A 25,078-nucleotide genomic window follows, 5' to 3' on the forward strand; every position below is an offset into this window, starting at 1 on the left:
AAGATACAAACACACACAAATGTCTCTTGTATTATTCTGGAGAAATACCTTTTTAAACAACAGAAAATATGATACAGCCAATGAACGATACGTTATCTACTGATCATCAGACACAATTCTCAAGATGCCTCTTTGGATTCAACCCAAAAATCATGTGTCCAGAAAGTGACAAAACAAACAGCATTTTGTGCTTCAAGTACCAGATGACTTGCACTGTACAAAAGCTGGGCTCCCTTCCAAGCTTCCACAGGTGACAAAAATGGAATTGAAAGCAACTGGTGCTGTTTCTAGTTGTATACGCTATTACTTAGCTCCACTGCACATCGGTGATGCTTTAGAGATGAGTCTACCAGTATGTATCAGCACTGTGTGTTTGAACAAATATAGAAGCATTTACAGAGTAGTCTCTCAGTTTGTGGTGGGATCTAGATGCATTGTTTTGGTAACATTAATGAGAACAATTTTCAGGAGCAATATATTATTGGATTAAATCCACAGAAAGCCTATAAGTCACGTACAAGCACTACTGATTCAGCATTACTTCAGAACAGAAACAGAATACCAATTATCACTACAGCAGACATATATAACATGACAGATGCTTGAGACAAAAATGTCACAGAAAAGCTCACATTTCCTTGCTTTATAAAATGTGCTTTGTTTCTATCATGGGCCTCTTCCCTCCTTCAGTGTTCCTAAAATAGTGACTTGAGATAGAAGGGAGAAGCACATTAGTTGACTGTGTAGGGGAAAAAAAGCTGTACATTTACAACAAACAACATATAAAAATGGTTGCAAGCTATTGTGGATGTAAAGGAAATTACCAGGCTAATATTCAGCAATGAAAAAGACAAAAAGAAACAGCAAATTCTTAAGAAAGACCAATTTTTTCTCAACTTTTGCATTCGGTGCAGCAGATAAAATTTCTTTTGCTTGCCACAGGCTAAAGTTATTGCCAACATAGCAAAGTGGCACTGAGAATCAGTATCTGTCATTAAGCAGACTAATACCTTGTTCTGGACTAGATCCAGCAAAGCATTCAGCAGCTGTTTAGTATCAAATAGAGAGGCATCTGCAAATAGTCCTACTAAAGTCAATGGAACTGACAGATAAGTAAGGAATTACTTGTGTGTCATGCTCAGAAGTATCAGAAGCTGGCTGAGAAACACTCCATGACAAATAAAGGTATTTCACAAAGTCTCTAATGTAGTTTGGAAAAGCCCTAGCTCATTATGACTAGAGAGAAGAAAGCCACTAAGGCCTGGAAGAAATAAACCGAAAAGCATTTGGCTTCTCTTCTGACTTCCATACCAGCCACTTGCACAATCTGCAGGGCTGTCCTTATAAAATTTCCAGCTACTTTTGCTACCAGCACAGATGCACAGTATGAAGCTTATCCGCATCAAACAGCCTCCTTCTGAGTTTACCACACATGCATTTCAATGTGTTTCTGTCTCTCTAATCAACTTGGTTGATCTCTGTTTTTATTGCATCTCACACATATATATACACACAATACTGCTGGTGGTTTATTGAATTTGTGAAATTATTTTCCCCTGCTGGACTAGCTGATGAATTTTCTACTAATAACTCAACTGTGGCAAGTTTCATCCATCATTTCCTTATTTATCTCTGGAAGAGAAAGCAATAGTCACAGGGTATTTGAAAAAAGGTTTGTGACCTGACCTAGGCCTTCAATGAAAACTAATGATGAGTTGAAAATGATAGGGTTTTCCTTAGGAGTATGAGACCTGTCATACTGTGGGTTGGAAAGAAGGTTCCATTAAATAGCTTGCCAATGGTGCAGTATTGGTGATTGTTCCTCCTGCAGAAGTTATAAATCAATAGCACGTGTCCGGGTTCATGAAGAAAGTTAAAGTCTTTCCCTTTCAGGAAAGATTATTCAAAGGATTTTGTTATTGCTGAGTTTTCATACATATTTAATAATTTGATTTATATTAATTCTTATCAAACAATGAGGAATTACCAATTCATGTCCTTTGTATTCCAACATGTACAATCACATAATGAAAATGTAGATCTAGAAAGAAGAAAATTGTTGTTTCCATCCTTCACAGAGAATAATAAACAGATCCAAAGATACGCTATTTTACCCGATTGCAAAAATAAGCTGTAGTTTTAAAAAAAAGTCTCTGACATTTTTCATGATTAGTTTCCAAGAGGTACATTGGGTTTTTTTTTGTTTTACATAGATATAAATGTTCACCTAGCTCCAGCCATGAAAAATATCTTCGAAATAATACAAAATTAATCCTCAATGGTGCTTTCATGAATCACACAAAACCGCATGCATAAAACAATATTTTCTGGGATGTCAGAATTTCATTTTGAATGCAAGGAAAGACACTGAAGCACCCTCTGTGCCCCGCAGCATGAGACTGATCTTTCAGAAAAACCTCAGCTTGAACAATGCAACTACCAAGAATATCAATCTTTTTGCCAGCTCTACCTACACAACAACAAAAAAAGCAAAGCTTTCAGCTTGAAAAACCTCAAACAAAGCAGTTATACAATAAGATTCTATAATCTTTAACATGGTAATTCACTGTAGGTTCTATAAAGCAAGTACTCAGGAAAGAGAAAGAACAAATAGTAAATGAAGCTAAGGTACATTTTTGGGGCAGGGCCACCACAAAGCTCCTGCCTGATATCCAGACTTCATGTTTCAAGTTAGTCAGTAAACGTGAAGGCAAAATAATGCAGAATGTGAATACAGCTTCAATTTCAATCCTTCCTAGTATTAAAGGAACTAGTGTCCTAAGGGCCCAATTTAGAGCTACCACAATTTATACAACCTATCTTGAGATCAGACTTATTGATTTATCCACACTGTTACTATTACTGAACTAGTCCAGAACTGATTAATTCCTATAATTTCTGGTATGAGTGACATATTTATCATCAGTAATTTATACAGAGTTTTGCCTGTGTCAGGTGTTGTCTTTTCATTTAAACACTTCTTTATTCTCCTTGGTGTTTCTCTTATTCACTCTCTTTTATGCCCTTAAATTGAGATTAATTAAATTAATTTAAAATAAATAAAGGTGATTAAATGAAATCCCCTTTAAAGGAACAAATATATCCTATCTCATCTCCTCTCATCTTTTTTTATTGTGCTAAACTAAACAAAGCTTTGCTAGTCTCACAGTGCTTTTTCCACTCACTTATCATACATTTTCTTCATCTTAAAGGACCAGTAAAGAACTAAACTTTTGCAGACAAAGCAAGACTGTTACTTACACACAAGTACTACAGCTTTCCTACTGCTCTTATGTACTTGTATTAGACAGAAGTCTATGTCTGAGTCCATCACTGTGTGAGCTTTACTGAGCACAACTGAGTATATAACAAGGTGAACTTTTAATATAGCAACATTTACACTGTTGAGCATTAGGAAAAAAGGAGTTTCAAATGGAAGGAGTGAGAGCTGCGTGTTTGGGCTCTGGGTGTGGAGAACATCTTACAAAGAACACAAGGAAAGACTATTTATGTTAACATTCCAAACAAAAAGTGCAGCCGTTTTCTCAACAAATTGTGCAGAGAAATCCTCTTATCCTTTGGTTCTCCTTTCTCTGCAATCACCTTCTGCTTCAATCTGTGCTGTGAAGAATATGTATGAGAGTGTAAGTACACTCATTTGTCATTGTCTATGGATTTTCAGAAAATGTTTATGCTTAATGCAAACATTGCACCTTTGTGTAAAGGCACAACACTATTTAGTTCTGAGGATTCTGCTGTATTATTTGCATTTTTTGTTTTATTCAAAATCACACACTCTGTATTTCTCAGTCCTTCTTTTCCAGCATAGCAAGTAATTTTGGTTCTTTGTTTTGCAAACTAAGTCCACTGAGTCATTTAATCATTTTCCTGCCAAAACTTCTATGTTCTCCTGCTCTAAACAATCCCATTTCTTCCAAACAAGGCTTTCAGTTATTTTAGGTGTTCTGATCCCTGATACAATCTGTCCTAAAATTAGAAATTCCATGAATCTGAAAGACCTGACTCAGTCTCATGCCTTTGTCCCTCATTTTGATTTCTACAATGAAACTGCTTTGGTTTTTATTTGGAGAATGCAGTATTCAAGTCTCTGAAGTGCAGTTTGATTTGTTTTGCTCACTTAATGTAAGCTGTACAATAAACCTAAGGTGTTATCCAATCCAATATTTTAAAACAATACCATAAATTCATTGTTCTTTTGAGTTTAAACTGGTTCTCTTTTGAATCTTCATGAATGATCTATTCTACCTAGGACTGCAATAACATCTAAAATCACACTTCTCTTTGGTAACACCTTTGTTTCTGTTTATTTCATATTTTTTTTTTCCTCTTTTTTGATCCCTTCAACTACTTCATTTCTAGCATTATGAGGACTCCTAACTCTTATTTGGTTATTTTTAATTGCATAAGGAGTTCTGAAACAAACCTGAGGAGACAGGGGGAAAAAAGAAACCCATGACTAATCTCACAGGCTTTCCCTCTCTGTCACACTAATCCCCTCAAACAGTACAGGCTTTAGATTGTATTCTTCCAAGTGCAAAGAGATAAAGTTTATATATTGTCCATAACATGTATCTGTGAAACTCTGACACTGCTCTAATCTCAGCTGCTCCTTCCTGCACTGATCCTGTTTGCTGTCTCCTGGCCTTACTAGTCTCTTTCCCCAGGAGGTTCAGGAGGGCTCAGGTGAGCAAGCAGGTCAGGGAACCACTGAGTGCACTTGGAACAGGAGAGCAGTGCCTCTGCAGCTCTCAGATCCTCCAGAGCTCCTTCCCCACCAGCCCAGGCCTGGCCAGCAACACCCAGCAGGTACACAGGCTGTGAGTCAACTCCATTCTGGCACGTTCACCCACCTCATCAGTGGGAACTCCAGAGTAAAGTTAAACTCTCACAGGCAATAGGGAAGAGATCAAAGGCATGGATACAGTTAGGCAGAAATCAGGCTTAATTAGTAATGAGTAATATCCTCAAGAATGACCTTTGCTCAAGTGTACTTAATGGGATTCAGAGTTACAAAAGGCACGATCCGTGTGAGTGGGATCAATAATTCAACTCACTGCACTTCCTGTAGTCTCTCTGCCACATGACAAGACCTAGAAATCTGTCGAGCTCTTTCCTTCTCCCAAAATCTTTCAGATATATAGGGTTTTGTGCTACTCTATTCCACCCCATAACAAACTTTTTTAATTGACCTCAAATGCTCAGTTTGGGCAGAGTGTTTCTGTTTTTCCTGGAAATTACTATTGCATTGACAAGAAGTTATTTGCAGCCATCCAACCTTGAAACATGTAAAACCAGCCATTGGACTGTCCACCTTTGGGGGAACACATTCCTGGGTTCCCTTCCTCGAAAGTAACATTGCTTAAGTGCTAAGACAAGCTTTGAGCACCAATAGCTGTGGTTTTTGAAGCTGCTGGAGATCCAGCTCTTCCCTCTGACACTTGGTGGGCACTTGTATCAGATGAACATCCTGAAATGAGGAAGAAAGGACAGAAACAGCATATAAAACTTAATGCAGCAAGTCAGGAGATCAAGGGTTTATTGGTTGCTTTTCCTGTGTATGATGCCTGGATGTGAGTCCGCTCCCTCTGCAGTCTTTCCTGTTTGTTTAACTTACAGAGTTTTTAATAACCACTCTCACTACTCATTTGTGCAACGCGTATAGATAGTACAGAGAAGCCTTGACAGCTTTGGGAAACTCTCTGTGTGACTGCAATTCAAACACAGTAAAATACATTTCAGAACAGCTTTTCAGTAATCCTTGTCCCTGCTGCATTTTCTCCCCAGCTATGAATGGAGATGACAGGGTGAGGATAATGCACACATCCAAACAATATCATTTCCCAGAGAGAATCCAGTTCAATGATATTGCTTAGAGCCACTACATACTGAGTAGCCACAGACACATTCATACATGTGGCCTGTTATGCACCCCCTGGATTGGTTCTGATGAACGATTTTCTGTTATTAGAGTTGAATGTGTCTTCTTGCAGCAATGGTAACGGGACAAACATTAGCACATGAGCTTGACTAAGACATATATTTTTTAACTAGAATTAGTAGTCAAATGATTCAAAAAGTGATTCTTTTTTACTTTTTTTTTTTCCTCTTTAAAGAAACAAAAACATATAGGGAATATTATTTTTTCTTATAGAACACTGTATAGACTACCAAGAGTTAAATCCTGGGCAACAGCAACCCAGGATAAAACTAAAACAGTAACTAACAGACAGAATCTCTCTCCCAGCAGCAGGGAGAAAGTGAGTTGGAGAAATGGTGAGGAGGGAGCACATGAGCCATATGCAAGTCAATTCTTTCTACAAAAATAGAAGCAGCAGAAGGAACAAATTAGTGGGTTTTTTAAAGACACAACACAGAGTTGTTAAAAAGAAATATTATGTAATTGGGGTCATGGAGATTTGGCTTGTGCAGAGACTGGCTAAGATACCAAACTGAAAAATAAAAGGCAACTCAGAGGAGTTGAAAGAGAACGGTGGAAAAAGAGAGATTCAATACCTAAATAAATTAATTTTATATTACAGACTTGGTAAGAAATCATGAACACATTATCGCTGTAATTACAGAGGTGTGGAAGTGAAAGGCAGAAGGACTGGGACATCATAACCACCCTATGTCCTGAAAAAAAACACAAGGCAAAATATGCCATATGGTCACATATACCTGACCATGGTGGAACTTGTCTGTAACTTGCCTGGGAATACTGACAAAGTTTTTTGGCCTACTGCAAATGGACAGATGAACCAGAGAGATGAAGAAGCTGAGTTATCACAGCAAACATTCCTTCATGGTCAGACATCTGGATCAAGCTACAACTGTTGGTGTTTTAATTTCTGTTTAATTCCTTTTGGTTACCATCTGATGCTGAGGAGACTGTATCTTGAAAGTTCCCCCCCTTCAAGATATTCATGGACAAGATTGTTATCTTACTTCTGCAGTGATGATCAGAGGAGAGCAACGAGATGTGTGTCAGGAGGCGTTGCCAACTGCCCAGCAATGCCTGAAGGAAACACAAGTAGTGGGAGGGGGAATCTCCGGCAGACTGGTCTCCAGCAGCGTGCTGGGAAAAGATCCTGCCTCCAGCAGTAAATAATGAGCAGCAGAATCTGGCAGCAGTCTCCTGCTTGCAATACAAATCTGAATCCATGGCTTTGGAAAAGACTAAAATTCCTAAAGGCTGAAATTCCACAGTTGAAAAATATTACTGCTACGATGGGCCAACACAGGCAGCAATGCCATGGTGAGGAGGCTACGTTTTGGAAGGCTTCTTCAAAGGCTACAAGTGACCTGCCTGGGAAATGAATCTGCTCTGAATCTCTGAGGTGTCTGGGGGAAATATTGGCAAAACTTCCACATGGTCTAGTTTCCATCCAGTCACCACCCAGATTACAGTAGTCTAGATCACTTATCTTCTAAGCCATACAATTTTGACATCAGCATGGAGATCCAAATGCCATGTTTTCATGAAAAGCTTGAAAGTCACACAATTCATTCACTCTTCACTCTCACAAATTCCCCCCTCGCACATTTCTTACTAATTACAATAAAGATTCATCAGTTACCAACCTCAACCAGAATCCCACGAATCAACAGCTAAATGCAGTATATGATAGAATTAACTACACACAGCGTCTCAGCCTCTTCCTTTCTTGTCCCTGAGTTAAAATCTTCATATTCATTGAGTTTCTTGAAAGTGCTCCTGCCGTGCTTCCTTTTCAAAGGAAATACATTCCTGATAATATCTTTTAGCTCATACAAGTGTCTTCTGTTTCTGTTGCTGACAGCCAGTTAAACAGCTACAACTTGTGCCACATCTTTCCTCATGCAAGCTATACCTCATTCCAGCAAAGGCACTGAAAAAGTTTAAATAAATTGACACAGCACTCAAAAATATGCTAGAATGATGAATTATTTCTAATCCATTAATACTGCAAACTCCTTTTACCATTTCAAGGCTTTTTTTTTTTTTTTATAGGGATTCAGGGCTTATACTTTAATGTTATTTATTTAAAATAGAAAATAGAGGCAAATACTCAGCTAGGGAACTTTTATACTCAGCTAGGGAACTTTTATGCTTCCTTAGGAGTTTCATTTCTATACTAAGTCTGCTTGGGTTCTTTGGAGAACAATATTTTACTATGCAATATTTATATTCTGTCATCCAGCTACTTGGCACACACAAACCACCACACTTACTGATTCAACCAGAGAAGAGACATGAGCAGAGACATGAGGTTCTGTAACCTTTGAGGCAGAAATTGTTATGGAGAAATTGTTATGCAATTCTTTTTTTTTTTTTTTTTTTTTTTTTAATTCTATTTGAAGACTAGGCTGTAATTTTTTCAAATATTTTCTTAAAGAAAAAGATTAGTCCCATATAGGTGCACAGAAGGACTACCTTAAATTCAGACCTCTCCTTATGGAAAAACTTGGTGTACTTGGTCTGGTAGAAGAGGGGACAACTGTCCTGTGTACAGACAGTGGGGATGGTGGAGAGAGGAGGAAAGATAAACACAAGGAAAAAGGGAGTAGGGGGACTGATGAAACCCTCAGCTCCTCTGAGATGTAGAAAGAAAATTACCATTTCTGGAATGTAGAAAAGTCAAGTTGGATGGAAAATGTGGAAATCCATGTGCCATAAAAACTGTATCTCTTTTGTGTCCAAGACTTCTATCTGGTTGGAGTCCGGTTCTTGAATCATCTTTTGACAATATATTACAGCTGTCGCTCAGGGCTGAGTGTTCCTATCTTTTTATTCCTATGCTCATTAGTTCGATTTCACTGGCCTAGTATTTGTGATGGCAAGTGTAGTCCTGCCTTCAGTGTATGTTTAGCTGCCATGAATTCTGATATTTCCATTCTGCAGGACAGTCAATGAGGAGGTTGTTTCATATTTGATGCTCACACATGTTAGTAAAATACTATATGTGGGTTCCAATTCTTAGTGTTGTGGGTCCTTTTAGTAGCACTTTATTCAATAGACTTGGCAATTGTTATAACAAAGTAAAACATGCATTTGGAATAACTGATGCTCCAAAATTACTTTATTCTACACAAACTGTATATTTTATCTTGACCTCATTTTTTATTTGGTACTAAAGGAGAAAGATATCTTTGATAATGATACATGTCTGTTAACTTACCTTTCCCACAGTAAATACCGGCCAGCTGAAGAATAATTTGAAAGATAGAAGTCTGAAGCTCCTGCACATACTCTGGGAATCAGCAGCTGTACAGGAAAGAAACAAATTAGCACTCTAACAGAGAGAAAGACAAACAGGATCCAGGCTTTATATATGCCTCTTTGTCAGCTGCATGTTCACAACAGAAAGTGCTATTTCTTGCCAGTGTGATCATGACAGGAGACTTGGGAAAGAACTGAGAGTCAGAAGACAGGCTTTAGGAGACAAAGGACATAAATCCGTAAGAAGCCAGGCCTCCACTCTTCACAACAAAATTAAGTTCTTTTACTTAACAACTTCTTTTTGCTCTATAACTGCAATCTGGAGTTATTTTATATGCATGTGTGCATTTACTATACACACAAATGCACAGTAAAAATAGTAATTCAGAGAAACAAAGAGGTGGATATTTTATCTTTTTTTCTTTTTTTTTCCTTCCTTGATCTTCACCGAGGTCAACCACACACACCCTCAGACAAACACGTATTCACTACTGAGATGCTGAACTGGTAACCCACTCAGTGACAGATTTATCAAAGAAAAATTGCATCAGGAAAAACAGCAGTTGAACTACATATCAAGGAGAACATTGAGCAATAAATATTTTTCAAGGTACAAAGGATAAGCCACATGGATATTTACTTTTTGAGAGAGAGTAGAGAGCGCAGAGGGAAACATCAGATTTTTCAAATCAGTAACCATGATGAGAAAAAAAAAGATATGGATGAAATTGGCTATTTGTAGGCAGAAAGAAAAAAATAGTTGGAGAAGTAAAATACTTCGGAAAATGAGGGATATTGGTAAAAAAATGAAGATAGATATAGATGACCCCAAACAAAGAAGACTTTTGGGTTTTTGAGTATTCTCTCTAGAAACCCCTGAAAAAGGGTGAAAGGAATAACATGTTTTCTTTGATCATTTTTCACTTAATGCTCTCAGGTTGTGCAATGCTTTTTCTCCACATGTTTTCATTGAGGCACAAAGTAGGACATGGAAAGGAATCACAGTGCTATGCATCAAAGTGGGCAAGAAAAATGTAATTGGATGGGAGAAGTGCATTTTGATAATGAACTTTTGGTTTAGCAGCAAATCAATACTGTCAGAAACTCAGCATTCTATCCAAAATAAGTAAAACGGTATTGTGGGCCACGGATTATTCCAGTATCTTGTGGTAGGAACAGCTCTTATCAACAGAAAGACGCAAACTGTATTTTTAAACTGAAGTCACAGGGTAAGTGCTAAGCCTTTAAAGGAACTGTACTGCAGTCTGAGCTATAAAATACTGGGATAATGGTCAGGTGTAAATCTCCTTCATAGTTATGTCTGCAGTTCTAAAACTGAACTACTGAAACAGTGATACAATAATAATAAAAGCAATGCAACATAAGTCCTGGATGTACTAAATTTATGAATAGGATATTCTTTGATGAAAACAGCATAGAAACCCTAATTAGCTAGAAAAAAAGATTAATAGAATTTTGTCAGTATCCAGCAGCGTGACTATCATCCAGATAATGAATTCTGAATAACAAGCATTCCTTAAACTAATCTGATTCTCCAATAATGCCTTCTTTAAAAAAAAATCTGAACCATGAAAATTTACTCATTGTTTCTGTATTTTGATGTAGCAAAGAAGATCACTATTGGTGTTTCACAGCAGTAAGAAGAAACTGAGAGAGAAAAATAGGAAGAGCTGTCTACAAACAGTCTGATCAGTCACAAATTTTGTGCTTCTGTACTACCAGCTTACCAGAATAGAAGGATATGATTTTAATAGTTTTATGGATTTCTTTCTTCTGCAGAACATTGTTCAGAAGGTTTTCAAGAGTGTTTTCCACAGACCTGTAGTATACCAATAATTAGAATCTTTCTACCACTAAAGAAGAACTAAGAAACCCTGGACCTTAATGATGTTGGATTGAGTCCTATTTACATAGACTCTAATGCTGCATTATGTATTTGGGCACATGAGCAATCCCATTGATTTAAATTAGATATAAATTAGGTTTAAGTTTAAATTCAGTGCTCAAAGTTAGACAGGACTAAGGTATTTTGTTAAACCATCCTCTTTTTCATCATTGATCTAGTGAAGCTGACCAAAGCAATGGCAAATTTGAGTCAGAAATTGTTGACCTCATCCTCTTCATGTAGCAAATTCAGCATCAGGTTGTAACTGTGGAAAAAACATTCCTTTGGGGTTGCTCGGAAGGCACATTGAGACTTGGTAACGGTGCTTGAGGGAAGAGGTCATGTTTTCACTGAATGGCCACAACTATGGGGTAGTATGAAGCAGCAAACATCTATGGGACTATCGCATGCTGTTTAAATTATATCTGACAAGTCTGAATATACAATTATATAAAAAATCTTCTGTAATTTAGCATAACGGTAACTCAGCTTCCACCGGCTTTTGCACAGACATAAGGTGCGTAAAATATTCACACAGCTCTGTCAGTGCATCTCATTAGCAATTTCTGACAGCTGCCTCCTCATACTTGATCTCCTGATGGAAGATGCAGACAACTAGTTCAAACTTCGCATTGTGCTGTGTGTAAGGGTGATTATATAGTTTGCACCAAATGTCCACTGAAGAAATTTCAGCTCCAATTGATTGCAACAGTGATCTTACCCACTGAAGAGCTTAGACTGATCTCGTTCTAATCAGATTAGAAGAGTCTTGGCCACATCCTTCAAAGGGGCAACTCAGATGAAACAGTGCCTAGTATTTGTCTGAGAGAGCTCAATATAAATCCTTTCCCTACTTTGTTGCCAGTCTCACTCATTTAGGAACACAGGTCACACTTTCCCATTGCATGTTAATACATGAAAACAAGTTAATGGAAAAAAACTACTTATTTACAGATTTCCAGCATAGCTCTCCTCACCAGAGTCAGTATGAGGAGAGCTGAATGGCTCTGTAAAACTGGAAGCTCAGCCTGTGAGATGTATAATAGTTCAGGTAGGTGGGAGAGGACTTCAAAGATATCAAAGACATGCAAGTAAGAGTAGTAACTGACAAAAAAAATGACAGTGCAGAAACAGGGATGGATACTGCCCTGACTGGTCAAAATTATGGTTGTGTAAAATAAGTGTGAATTCAATATCACGTGAACTTTACTCAGAAGTGGAGAGCAAATACCAACTTCTAGAGAATTTTACCATTCACTTCAGGAAAGTTCATGTGCATGCACCTACTTTCATTCACTTATGGTCAGCAAACAACACATTTAGAAATGGCCATCAAAACCTGCAGGGGAAGAACTTGGCCCCAGTATGATGAAGGGAAGCTTTCACTTTTCTGAGAGTTCATTTCTCATTACTTGCCGTTGCGCCATAAAGAGAAACTGTATGAGGAACAGCAATTTCATTTTGGCAGTGATTGTTAGTTAAGATATCACCTTCTAGTTTCAAAATAAAACAATATAAATATCACCTTCTACCTGAAGGATATACATCTATATATAGAGATGTAGGATAGCTGTGGGAGGGGGATGTTTGTTTTAGGTTTTGGACTTGTGGACAGCATCAAAAGAACTAAAGCTCTAACAGTGAACACTGCCCCCACTAGATTATCAAGGTTGCAGGCAATGACAGCTGATTAACATACATCTGATGTTTTACTACTGGTAATAATCCATCAACCCAGAAGTTTTATTAGTAACTTCTCTCAAGCATTTATGTTTTGTTAAAGGAAAAAATCTGTGCACCATACTGTACTGTAGAAAAAGGACAAAAGGTAATTTTAAAACAAACTGCCAAAGGTTATGGTGCTAAAAGCATCGCTAACTTTCACAATAAAATTAAGCTTTTTTGATATGAATTAGGTTGCCATGGAAACCAGCAACCATAGAATGTGAGACCATTTTCTGTAGAATTCATGTGACCTTGAGTTTAATCAACAGTGATGGTATTAATTTAAAAGCTGGGAAATAACGAAAAAAATATCTGCCATTTTCTGAGAGTTAATAATTTCACAGTTGTGGAAAAGGTGTAATTTTGTAATTTGAACTCCACTGCTGTGAACACTATTGGACATAGTGGCATCTTATTATCTTCACTAGAGTTGCTCATAATTGCAAGCACAGCTGACACATCCAGCAGTAAGATTTTGGGGGCAAAGCTTTTAGATTAGGAGATTTTGCAAAAGATTTTATCTTCTCTTTTTGTATTTGTTAGAAAAAACACCTCCAAATATAGCTGTGGCTCTTCAGAAATGATTGTTAATATGCTTTGGAGATGAAGACAGGGACATCACTCCAGGGAGTTCTCCCTCAGTAGCTCCATATTCTCTCCCACACGCTGCAATTTCCACCCTGGGGAAGCTGAGAGAGATTGGTTCTACCTATGAAATTTCCATAAGTACCAATCTAAGTGCTATTAAACCCATGGAAGAGAAATTTGATGTTAAATTGGACACTTATGCTCTACAAATGGGAAAAATTAGGGGATAAAATGGAAATGCTTGAAGGTAGATATTCAGCTATAAATGCTCAATATGATATGAAAAAAAGTATAAGGCCTAACGTAAGAAATTTTTCTGCTCTGTTAAAAATAATTATATTTTATGCCATAAATTAGAGGCTTTAGAGAACCAGTGTTAGAGCAGGCATTTTAGCACGACTGGTGTTTTTGAAGGAAACAGTGACATTGAAGTAGGCTTCTGAGTAATTCCGCTTTCAAAGCATGGTAAGAACAGCATCCAATTTAGTGAGCTTGCAAAAAGTCATTCAGAAATATAAGCTGCCTTGTAAAGCAGTTTCTCTCTTCGATCTGAGCATATTCCCATTCCTATTTCCTAAGCAAACAAACTTCTAAGAATCTTATAGTTGACTCAATAAGAACAGAATTTCTATTTTAGAATGAGTTAAAAAACACATAATATGCATATTTTTTGTTGAAAGCAGAACCGTTCCTAAGCTTTGTCAAATATGTTCCTTTAGGGGAAAAGATAAATTTATGTTCTTATTTATTTTGTGATATAAAAACACTTATTTTCACATAAACAATTAAAATGTAAATGAGATAATTTTTCAATACAATGTATATTAACAAATACATATTTTTAATCTTGCGAAAAGCAGAAGTAGCCTAGAAACAATTTTACAACACCCAAGTGGAGTAGGAAAGCAAGAGTTTTAATGCTGACTCAATTAATGGAAGTCGGCTCTTCTTACAGTGTTAATATAGTTTTATTCTGAGACAGAGATTTTAATCCTGCCAGTGATGTGTTCTACATTTCAAAGCTGCAAAGCTATCTACACAACATTTTTACTAGCAAGTTAATATAGTATGACCTTACTCTGATAAAAAGAATAGGTCATAGCAGCAAACAGAATCCTCAGAAGCGAGATGTTTCCCATGTTACATCCATCTAAGCTCTCTTCTGACATCTGTGCCTACCAAATTTTGCTGACATTCCAGTGCAACTTCAAAATGTGTGCCTTGTGTCACACGGAAGTAAATATTACAAAACTTTCAAGAAACAGATCCCCCCTTAACTGATATCCCATATGTGCAACTTGTCAAAAATAGGAACAGGAACCTGTCCGGCATCTGCAAGAGGTTGGGGAGATAACTCAGTACATCTTTTATATCACCAACTTCTATGACTTAGATTTCCCCTTTGCTTCATCTTCATGCACTCGGCAGAACTTTGCAGGATACTTGCAGGTTATTAAAACTATATATAATTTGCATTTTAAAATAGAAAACTTCCCATATTGCGTTTCAGTTATATATAGGTGTTTTGTAACTGTTTTCCTCATCAGGTGCCTTTTCTGTGTACTCTGTAGTACCAAATCTAGATACTCTCACAGTGGTCCCTGAGCTTAGAAAACATCATATAAAATTTAACCCTCTCCTCTGATGCTTCCATAACAACTAGTGGCAGGAACTGAAACTTGGTAAGGGGAAACAAAGCAAAACAAATAATAAAAAATTCCCAAAACAAAAAGCAAACCCTACAAAGGTTCTGACTCAACATGTTTTAGCATAAATGTAGCACACATTTTGAGACTACATGGAATTAAATATTTCAGACAATACTCCAAATACATATACAAATACCCTTATCCTGATTCCTGCAGCATCCATTTTTTCCCCAGGCTTAGTCAGTTATCATTTGTGTCATGCTGAAGACATAAGAATTCTTGGCTTATACTTGCTCATTTAACTGTGGATGTCCACAGAAATGTATAAACTATTTTTCACTGTTTTTAAACCCTGGTCTCAAGAGAATACTGTAGCAAGAAGGTATTTATTCTAATTTATGTTACTTTAAAGTGATTAAATAAAGAACTGTAGACACAGAAACAAAGAGCAGAGGTGGTGCTTCAAACAAAACAAAACAAAACAAAAACACCTTTTCATAGAAACTGGTGGTATTTAAAAGGATTTCAGGACCACGGAAGAGACAAAACTACACAAGATAAGCCACTGAGTTAACATGGAGCTCAAAAACTTAATACAGAAATATGGACTGGAGGTCAGGAAAGTGTTATCTCTATACTAGGGTATTAATGAGGCTTTTGGCAGACTCTGGCATTCAGCTCTAGTGTCCATGTTTCAAAGAGATATTAAATTTCATAGACATTAGGAAAAGTACTACAATAATTATTTTGCGCTGTAAAACAGCCTATACTTTGAGGAAGAACACAACAAATTCTAGTTCAGAACACATTTAGTTAAATCAAGAAATGATAGTATTGGACCACTGGGGTTTTTTTTAGTAATATTTTGTTTCTTTCTTTATACATTATAGAAATTCTTTCTCCTGTTACATAACAAGTACTAGTTCTTGTCTAACAAACAAACTGCCTGCTGAACCTGAGCCTACCCTATTTTCTGGGTGTTTGTTTGTTTTAAAAGAAAAACATTTTTCTAGAGTCTGATATGAACATGTGAGCATTTGTTTCACCTGGCTATGTTTGTGTAACATTTGAATGAATACTTTTCCCTGACAATCTGGAGCACTAAATCCAGAGTGATGAAGGTTTCAGTGTAACCAGAGATGGTCAAAGGACTGTTGTCAACTCATCTGATGTAGTAAATTCAGAATCGCCTTAAAAGCAGCAAAATTTTCCCATTCGTCAGACTGAAAACTCCCCTAAATTTTACCCCCCTACTAATGTTATACTAAACTGTTTCAAAGGCATTAATATATATATATATATATATATAAGAATTTTTGTGCACAAGTGTTGTTTATTGGAATCATTTCAGATCCATAAGAGGCCAGTAATACTGTAAATGTCTAGAATATCCATGAAATAATTACAGCTAAGGGCACTCAGGACTGAGTTATAGACCCTTGTTAAGTGTCAAAGGTAGGTTTATAATTAAGTGTAGCTATTGAATTAATTGTGTCAGTGAAATGGGTTCCTCAAGCTTTTTGTTCTCTCTTTTTGCCAGCTTAAATTTGGGCTTTTTTTAAGGTTAGTGTTATAGACTAATAAAATGAAAAATCTCACAGAAACTACCTGCAAATTCAATTATATTTCCCTTTCTTCTTAGTTTGGTGTGTTGTAAATTTTGATGAGAGAAAGTCTAAGTCAGAAGGTATTGATTCCTGACTTGTGTAATTACACAAAATATGGGTGATTAATCCACTATTCAGATCTCTGGAAGATATTAAATTATTGTTCTCAAGGAGATCCTGTGTAAATTTAATTCTATACCTCTGTTGCTTTATCTCTAAAATTTTACCTTTAAATGTAGGCAGATGACCTGGATTATCCTACAATGGGAAATATTTAGAAATTTTACATCTTTATGTTCACCTAGAAATTTTTTTTATACAAGATTTTTTCATTCTGTTCTCTTTATCTTTATGGTGCAGTGTATGTACATATATATATTTGTAGGTTGTCACAGATGTAGCCTCTTAGAATCTACCAATTAGTCCATTTTCTTCTCTGAATAATGTAAAACCATTTGCAGTCATCCTGTCATAAACAAAGACAAAATAAAAGCAAGTATTTTGCAGGCAGAGAAAGAGAAACAAAAAGTTATATTTTAATTACTAGGACTTTTGCAACAATTAAACTGTCTGAAAAATCCAACTTGTAATTACTGGATAATATGTTTTGATGCTTAAAAGGACAATCAATGCCTGCAGAATTTTTTAAAAATACTGAATAACTTTAAGGCAGGCTGGGAAAAGGTTGAACCTGAAACGGTTTGCTACCTTTTCACAGGCCCAGATCCTTACTCCCCACAAGGGCGGCCGATCTGTCTATCAAGATCAATAGGAACAGGAGCCTAGGCAGTATCTCACAGGCAAACAACATCAGAAAAGGAAAAGGGAGTGATGTTTTTTTCCAAATGATTTTTCAAAAGTTTAGATCTGATCACTGAATCTTCAACTTAAGCTTCTAGTCAACAACATTTATTAAAGAACAAAGACAAAGCAGAGAATCTAACTCAGATTTTGCAAGTGTGGAAGGAAAGAAAGCTTGTTTACTTCAGAAAAGCAAACTATTTGGACCAAACAAAAAGATAGATATAGATATACAGATATAGCCACCAGATTGATTCTGACCATGAAAAATAGCCTAACCACAAGAATTCATACCTCTGGATCAACACATTAAATTTTAGGTAACATATTTAGGCTGAAGTTTTCAGAGGTAACAGAATTTCAATGGGATGTGGGTCTTAATCCTTTTCATTTCTTTAAAGATACTTTCCTTAAACTATGCATCAAAATTATTCCTATCAGATCACAAAGTCATATTTCTAGCAGAAGAATAAACCTGTGAATTCACTTGACAAATATCTTTATCTTCTTCTATACAAATGTCATGGAGTAATAACAACTGGAGAAAGGAATAATGTCATTCACAATATATTTGAATAAATGCTTTCAGAGAATATTTGAAGACCATTTTCTCAGTACCTGTAGTAAGTATAATGGCATATAACGGCATCAATATTTTCTAAGGATGCACAACTGAACGTAATCAAGGTAGCATTTAACAGCAGAATTGTCATAATTGTCTGTGTCTAAGCTCGTAACCCACCTAGATGTTAGACAACATATCTTTGAGACTCTTAAACTGAGGGTTAATATGACATATTTTAGCTCACAACATGTAAAATATCATTTACAAACACAACTATGATGGTCTGAATCCACAACTGCATGTCTTCCCTTTTTAAGGTTAGAGCTGAGTCTAAAATCACCCAATCCTATTCGGGGAACGTGCCTGGAGGCTTCTGGAAATCCTGCTCTGGACTTCTCTGCATTCTTAAGTGTATAAATACATTCCAAAATCTGATTATAAGGGGCTGTCTGAAGCCGAGTATCCTCATGTGAACTTACGTTGCTAAGTTTCTCTTCCTCAAACAACAGAACTAGTAATCTTGTTTGTACTAGTTATATACTAGTATACAGTTATCTAGTTACATACTAGCTATTATCCTGAAAAAAGAATCCTAAGAAATTCACAGACACTATTTTTTTTCAATCCTTATATCACCTTGAGGCTGTATTTGCAAAGCAAAAACATGACGCTTCTTGTCTGTGTCACTTTTACAGTTTTAGAAAGTCAGCCCCCAAACCCTCTGTAGGCAGTTTCACACCTTGGCTTTCCCATTATGATAGCTGGATACATCATAGATCACAGTTAATTTATTAAAAGGATCTTGGTTTTCTATGTAGATACTTTGAGGCAGGCAAATAACACTCTAATTTTGGAAATGATAGGAAACTGAAGCACAGATAAGCTTTCACAGTTACATAAGAAATCTCAGGTTTAACCAGTAAAGATCACTCTGGAAACAAACAAACAAACAAAAAATAGTTCAGAAGTCAGTGCATTGTGACAACGTTAGGCAATAGAGCAAACCATAAGAAAGGCCGGTAGAGTTTTTCCTTGTTCAAAGAACGCATGCAACTCCAAGACACTTGATCCAAAATATCTTTTTTGCTACATTTATCAGAACTCTAGTTACAGCAGGACTTTCCTATTCTTGCCAGGAAGCTCTCCTTGCGTACTCTGCCCAAAACGTAATCCTTCTTCTCTTGGTCACCCTAATGATGCTGAGTGGCTCTGAGGTGCTTTGTTTTATTAGAACAACTGTCTTGCTGCTGAGAGCCTGAAGGAGCCCAGGTAATCTGATTGCAAAAGGATCCACTTTTGCTGTTCTTAAGATGAACAAACAAACAAACAAACAAACAACAAACAAACAACAAAAAAAAAAAAGCGCGTTATTCTAAACTGGGTGTAAGGGGAACTTGAGGCTCAGGGGAGATACAGATATGAGCTGGCAAGGGAAACCTCTAATAACTCTCATGAGTAGAATCTACAGAAATGAAAAAAGACATCCCAAGACTGTGATACTCCACAGCATTCCTTACTGAGGGTTATTCTTTATGAGACTTTAGTATGTATTTCCATTTTTAATGAAATTGCTCAGAATCAAATTTTAAAATCTTAGAATTAATAAAACTAGGACTGGCAGGTAACATGGTGTTCTATCTAATCCATCCATCTGCCCTAAAACAGCTTCGGGTGACTTTGGGAAAGAAGAAATCACCAGCACTATCCACTACCTGTGAATATTCAGGGGGTAAGAGCATCTGAGTAACTTCAGGTCACCAGATTGATACCTTAAAGTTTGAACTTCCCACACAGTGAATTCAATGGAAGACATTGACTTTGACAGGACCACAGATTCACAGAATTCTACAGAAATATCTATCGTCAAAAAAATAGAAGCAAAATGAAAGTTGAAAGAAACACTAAAAGTGTCTTCAATGCCATCCGCTCTCTCATCCCCCAAGTCCAAACCATGATCAATTATCCTTAACTGTTTCTGGCAAATTTCTGTATGTAAATTTCTGTATGGAAATTCCGCAACTTCAGTTGCAAATTAGTTCTAGTATGTAAGTGTATTTGTTATTAGAAATTTTTCCCAAGGTGTCCTAACTTATACTTATTGCAATCCAAGGTCTCTGTACCATGCATATTAGCCACAGTGAACAGAGAGAACAGTTACTTTCAATTACATAGAGTAATTGAATACATACCTATTTCCTTATAGTTTTTTCTGATAATTCTTTTCATTCTAAACTGTTTCCAAAATGTCTACTAGTTTTATATTTCAATTTCAAGTGTCTATTAATTTTAGAGATAGGTTTTTCTTGTTCAACTAAACGATTGGCAGTCCTCCTTGTGTTAAAATACAATCAAGTTGTGCCCCAGCAAGAAAAGTCTTTACTAAATATTTTTAATCTGTTATCAAAGACTTGTTGAGGCTCTGTAAGGAAAAGTTCAGAAAATTCTGAGAAGGAAAAGAGTGTTTATCTGAAACAGCTTTGCTGCAGGATTTACTTGATTGTGATTGGTACAATTATAGAAAAGAATATGCAAAGAACAACAACAATGATTCTAGGGTATTAAAATAGCTTTACAGTAAGAGGTTTAAAGAGTTCAGTCTGTTTAGTTTATCAGAATAGACTGAATGTTGCCCAGAAAAGGATATGTAAACAAATTCGCAGGAAGAAAACTCACAGTGTAAGGCCTCTATAATGCGGAAAAGGAAGAGTGGTGAATGAAGGAAAGCTAAAATAAGCAGAGAGATAATTAGCCCCGTGACAGTTTATCACTAGCAATAGCAAATTCCCATCTGTCAAAACCTAAATGTCTGTTGGAATTCTGTGATTCTGGCAATAAAACTGATGTATACGATTCTGGCAACTCAAAGAGATAAAATGGCTGAAATAATATGCCACAGGTGACTTGATAATCAGATAGGGTCTTCCGGACTAAAAATTCATACTGTAGCCCCTCTATCCAAACAGCAGAAATGTTAAACCTTCCTGAGATTAAAAAAAAAAAAAAAAAAAAAAAAAGAACAAATCAACGGGATTTATGGTGAAAATGGTTTGCAGAGAAACATATTCCCAGTTCAAGTCTCTCACAACTCTGATTTGTCACGAAGGAGAGCAAAGGAGGAACCCAGCTGTAGCTTAAGGTATTTGTCAATAGATATTCAAGCCTTGAAAAACGTGCAAATAATAAGTGTAATGAAATAAAACACGCTTTGTCCATGTTCAAGGACTTGTAATGCTACTGCGTAAAGGAAGAGACTCCGGTGTAAGTTTTTCATCTCTTGTTTGCTGTTCACAGAGCAACTGAAAAGTAAAGCATGCAAACATCATAACCTCAGTCTGCAACGTAAAGCCTTCTGGCAGAAGATCAAAGAAAATGAAACATAAAAGCTCCAGATAAGGCTTAAAACTATAAAGCTTGAACCAAAGGCATGAGAATTGACAAGTCTGTTTGTAGAAGAAATATCTTTAATAACAAGCACTGCCTCCATGGAAACAAGGCCTCGAGTCCGCATTGGCTCCACAAAGTGACAAAGGACAGCAGATATTCAAGGTGCTGCAACTGTCTTTAGAATCTGAAATATCATGACCCTCATAAATACCATGTGCTTTCCATTCTAATCACTAAAGAGCCTCACAGGAAAATCAGGCAATTTGCTATAACATAGGAAATAAAGAAAACATTAAAAGAAACCCCTATATTTAATTTATTAAAGTAATTATTAAGAACACTGAACCTTCTAAAACTTATTAGAGAACTAGGCACATGTCAGCGTGTCAAAAAGAAAGCCTGCAGGAGTCACCCCACACACCCTTAAATGCTCAAAAGCAACTGCCTTGTAACCAAAGCAGGAGCTTGCCCAACACTGGCCCTGCACAGACAGCTGCCCTTGGCAGCTGTGCCCCTCATAACTCACCCAACCAACCCCGCTTTCTGCTGAGCAAGAGCAGCGGCACTGTTCTGATGGATTTGCAGGATGATATCTGGGTAAAGCACACTGGTGCCTCAGCTCTAGCTGTTATACATAATATTTACTACGTTTCAGCATGATCATCCCTTAAAATAATTTATTTTTTTAAAGGAAGTATATTTCTCCTTACAAATTAAAAAACATTGAGCAACATAGTTGTCCTAACTGCTTCCCACTCTAAACCAGGTAATAAATTCCTTCTGTTTCTTAATTCTTGCCCATCTTTTTCCTGGTGTAGGTAGTTTTGTTTAACCACTGTGATGATAATGTTGTTTGCGATGGTGATGAAACCCATACCTGTTTAACACTGATGAATCAGAAAACCCTACAGCCACCATGCTAATAGGAAGAAGGAATTAGAAAAAAAGCTTGACTAAAATATTCTCTCGCACTTTCAGTACACATACTCTAACCGTTAATTTATACTACTCTGATTCTGCAATTTTCTCTTACCCATAAGGCAGTGTGTGAATTAATCAGCCCTAAAACAAATACCTTTTACTTCAAATCATGGAAATAAATCTTTAAAATTTCATGCTGATGTGAATTTAAATTAGGGAGTATTTATAGATGAAGCCTTAATGATTTTCTTTACTCACTCATTCTATTTGTTTCTAAGTAAAAATTCCCAGCTCACTCTAGGTACTCACTCTGCAAGTGCAACAGCCCTGTGCTCGTGACACTGCTGCGTGACTGTAGGAGGAAAATAAAGTACCCTAGACATTATGTTATGGTTTTTTGCATTATTAATCCAGAGAACTAACAATAAAAGAGCAATACTTTCTTTGTAGCACAAAGAAAAGGAAAACCAAAATAGGAAGGCAAACAAAAACAGATAAGCAGATTACAATTTTCATAGAAGACATACAGCCCAATCTTCTTATGTGACCAAACTCCAGATGGATGCGTTCACTGTTGAAGGGGTTTATCCAGAGGGAGGCAAATAAGTCTTGCCCCATGACTGACATTAGACATCAGAGCTCCTCTCGTCCCCCTCACAGCACTGCTGCTTCTCTCTGAACCCTTGTGCTCACTTGGCCAAAGGAAGACATGGAGAAGGGAAGCAATAAATCCCTAGAATAAAGCAATTAACTTTGAACTGTGAGCTTTACGGTGGAATACACACATTGTATTGAAGCTACACTACAAGGAAGGCTTTGTGAGAAACGTACAAAGTAGCATGCAAAGATAATAAGAAACCATTACTTCATTTTGGAAAATCGGACTTGGTCACCAAGCCTAGTGCCCTGTCATCAAAGCAGTGGTGCGGCTCAGAGCCCACAGGTCATCTGCTCTGTTTCTCATGAACAAAAACCAAAATTATTGCTTTCAGTCCCCTCTCCACAAAACTCAATAGCAGTATCTCTCAGGTATCAGACATCTATTTTCACTTTGGTATACATCTTACATAAATCATGGAACAAAATATATCAGTAACAACTTCCCTTATGCTAACACAATACCTGTAAGTTTTTCCAGGGATTCAGCAAAAGACAAGTTTTACATTAGCATTTTTTTCACATATTATTTGAAGCATGCTCCGAAATCTGTGAAAAATGTTTGACTTACATATTGAAAGCAAAAGTGCTACAACAATGCATTTTCAATTTGCATTGCAAATTTCTCATACTCAATGAACCAGCAAAATTACTTTTCTGGGAGTCTGCATACTTAGAAGATGAGTTATATTGGGTAAAAGGTGCCAAGATAGCTTCCACTATTAACTCTAATCAATTGAATTGAATAAGTCCTTATTTGCTGGGCAGACTATCTGAATGCGGTAGAAGGTCAAGAAAGCGATAGCATCTGTTTTAACCACAGGCTGGGCAGAGAGACTGAAACGAGAGAAAACCTGCTCCCCAGCCAGAATCACAAGGGCAGGGGGGAAAAAAAACGTGTATGTGTAGTTTGTGTCTCATGCTGTGCAACCACCTCCTGCTAGTACACATTTAAGATTTGGTTAGTCTGGTATGGACTGAGAGGTGGATCTGTTGGGTTCAACACTCCCCAAAAGCAAAATAGCACCAGCACCTGTCAGAGAAAGGTGACCATTCTAACAGAAAGAACAGTCCGGCAACACGCAAATGAAAAGGAAGGATCTAGAGCAGCATTTGAAGGTAGAGGCTTTAATAAACAATACTGGTCACAGGTTTGCTTTTCAAACCACAGGAACAATGAATAATGATACAGGCAGACTAGTTGTATTATGTTGCCCCTGGCCTGTACTTAATTTGCCAGCAGTAAGTGGACAGTCCATTTCACATGTACTGCCAGCAATCAAAAAAATCAACTGAGTAGATATTTCCTCTGTTAGGTACAGTATTGCTACTGCATTGGCTCTTAGCAATCTGTTGATCATGTTTAAGGAAGCTGGGATCATTCCATAGTCACACTGTTTTGGCTTCTCACTAAACTTAAAAGAAAAAAAAAGGATTTAAAAGTCTAACATCAATCATTCAAGAAAATCACAGCTGATAGCTGACCTGAACAAGACAGATTCTTTTAATTAGTGAATCAGCTTTTTGAGTTCACATATTTAACTTTATGCACAGTTTAGAACACAAAAATCCCACTGATTCCACTTAGGTAACGCTGGTCAAAAGGCTGAGGAAAACACTGATGGCATTTCCAGACAGATTTCACTGTCCTTTATCAAACATACTGTTCATAAATAGTTAAGTAATTTAAAACCAGAAAGCATACTACTCCTTAGAAACTGAGTGCATGTTTTCCTGCGTACCATTCCAAAACCCCTTGGCAGTGCAAAACAGGATTCTTGCATAAGACGTAACAGAAAAGCATTCCTTCTCTTACCCTGTATCCCTTTTTTATGTTTTGGGAGATCTGGATATACTGATCACCCTGTGGCTATGCAGATTCTTATTGTTGTTTCCATTAATACTAAAAGCACAGACAGAATTTAGCTGATACATATTCCCAGATTTATAAACGGAACTGAGAAACTTTTCATTATTGTTCTTGAAGCTCCCCCTCTAAAGACCAGAAACTTAGTTGACCAGATTAACAACTCTCTTTTCAGTGTGAAAGAGTGT

The 25,078-nt window shown here is 36.8% G+C and overlaps 1 long non-coding RNA gene across 1 annotated transcript in view; it reads right to left on the reverse strand.

The window, feature by feature from the left end:
• The window catches only part of LOC110361153 (uncharacterized), a 525,815-nt gene that overhangs the window by 364,924 nt on the left and 135,813 nt on the right, over nt 1-25,078 (reverse strand). Inside the window, exon 5 of the long non-coding RNA XR_010474693.1 lies at nt 9,180-9,265. This is a non-coding gene — a long non-coding RNA (uncharacterized LOC110361153). The remainder of the gene's footprint in view (nt 1-9,179; nt 9,266-25,078) is intronic.

Source organism: Columba livia, chromosome 9 (genome assembly GCF_036013475.1).
Source record: "Columba livia isolate bColLiv1 breed racing homer chromosome 9, bColLiv1.pat.W.v2, whole genome shotgun sequence".
NCBI classification, from domain to species: Eukaryota; Metazoa; Chordata; class Aves; order Columbiformes; family Columbidae; genus Columba; species Columba livia.